The sequence below is a fragment of the Marmota monax genome, unplaced genomic scaffold, assembly GCF_021218885.2.
Source record: "Marmota monax isolate L192 unplaced genomic scaffold, Marmota_monax_Labrador192_F-V1.1 WCK01_AAM20220418_F8-fsc00060, whole genome shotgun sequence".
Taxonomy (NCBI): domain Eukaryota; kingdom Metazoa; phylum Chordata; class Mammalia; order Rodentia; family Sciuridae; genus Marmota; species Marmota monax.
Window position 1 is genome coordinate 9,983,437 of NW_026692826.1, and position 2,216 is coordinate 9,985,652.

The following is a 2,216-nucleotide window of genomic DNA, read 5'->3' on the forward strand; positions in this document are numbered from 1 at the left end:
ACACTAGTGCCCTGCTAACACATGCACTGTGCACTCATATCCACATAGGGAGGCACACATACAGCTGCACAGGGATACGTGCACACACTCATCACACCTTCATGCACACTCAGAGTGCACAGGTTTGAACAAACCAGTGAGCTTCTGATTTTTACACAGAACTTAAATAATCTATGCAGCTTTCAAGGAACAAGGTGAACCAATGTTGTAACATGGCACCAATACTCAATAAAATCCTCTCCCTCACCAACACCAACCAGTAAGCAGGGGGCTTCCACGTTCCACCTCCCTGACCACTCCTTCTCTTCTCAGTGACAGCTTTGCTGATGGTTTTGACTATGAGACATGGATACAAGACTATCCTTTGGCTCAGCCCACTGCTGATTTGCTCAGCTGCCCTGATAATGAATGAAACCATGCATCCCTTGCTAGGTCCAGCTGGGTGTGGCGGTGCAGGGGAAGCACTTCCTAAACAGATAAGACCATTTGTGATGCAGAATTGTGACACTGAAATGTCCCATTTATTATTTTTTGTCTAGAGGTTAACTTTGTGTATGAAGGAAGACTAGTTTGTGACAAGCTCTTCTTTCGAGATCTGTCCCAGTGTGCCAGTGTCTTCCCTAGAAGTTCCTTCACCCCTTTCACAGCCACACCTGGTAAACTGTTGTCCCTCTGTGCACGCCCACGTTGGTGCTTGTCACTTTTATGAAAGACTTGATGGCCGACCTTGCAGGGAGCTATTTCTCTCCATTACGAAAGGCAAGGACTAAAAATGAGAGGTGCGTATCATCCTGCTACCCAAAATTTGGCTTATGAAGGAATTCAGAAGTGAACAAAACTCACAAAAGCAAAGCTTATTTCTTCAGTGTCCAAAATCCTTTCAAAATATATCCAGTGATCCTTTAAATGCAGTTTTTTGAAAGTTAATTTTCCTGATAGGTGGGGCCAATGTGGAGTCTTTTGGAAAATCGTGTGACATGTCCATGTCAATAATGCTTCTTAAAGTGTTATCACCTGGTGTTCATTTGTCACCGGGAAGTTTGAAGAGGTTCTTGTTGACTTTTACAAGTTATCTAGCGTTGAATGTACAGATAAATGTAAATTATACCACTAACATATAATGTTTCCTAGGAGGGTAGAATATTCACATTTTGCATTTTTAGAGAAAGAATCCCATCTGCCAGCTTCTCCTTGGCGGAGCCCGCCTGGTGGTGACCTGAAACTCTCCTCTGGGTGCACCTCACAGGTTCTCTGGCCACTTGCTGGGACTGAATCCTGTCACCGCCTCACATAAAAGTGCAAAATGGGAAATCAAGAACTTCTTCCACTTATTAAAGGACATAAGTCATGCTGTGGATGCATTTCTTTAATTTGTGGGCTACTTTGAATAATTAGGAATTGTTAGTACACAAAACCCAGAGAGACTGTGCTGGACCTGATCAGGCAGCACCTCAGTACCAGTTTGGTAAGACTTAACGGTGCACGAATTTGTGAAGCAGAAAGACATGTCAGCTCCTTGTTAGATCAGAGAGAAGGAATAGGGGAGGGGGCATGTAGGAAGGGAGGGAGGGAGGGGAGGGCAAGTGTGCAGGGTGACCGCGGCCCTGCGTGGCTGGCCTCCCTCCCTGGCAGGGCGTGCACCTCCGTGTCACGGCAGATCACAGCAATCAGTGTAGAGCTGCCCGACACTTAGGTCTGCCTGTCCCGGCTATTGGCTCCTTCACTAATAATCGGGATTTATTACTGGTCCCATCTGCTGTCTCTGTGAGGTCAAAAGGTAAACCACAGGCAGGGCCCATGTCACCATCAAGGTAGCTGGCTGCAAATGGACCCTGACAAGTTGCTTCTGCAGAATATTGCAGAAGAGTACTCTGAGCATGGGCACTGCGGCAGGGAAAACAGACCCGGAACAGTGCGACTCAGGTGTTAACCCCTTCCTCCACACGCAGAGTCAGCTGGTGGTGCCGCAGCTCGGCAGCAGCCAGAGACAAGGGTCCCTGCACTCCCCACAGGCGGCCAGATCCATCTGTGTGCTGTGCACCAGAGAGCACGCTGAGCTCCAGACACACTCCCCAGAACACACGTGTGCACACGTGGACGGTAGGCACCACCCGCTCGACCCCCCACAGCCCCAATAGCTGTGGAGGCAGGCGTCCCCAAGTGCACGGCCACTGTGCCCCTGGTGGTCTGTGGTGAGCCCCAGTTCCACATGCTCA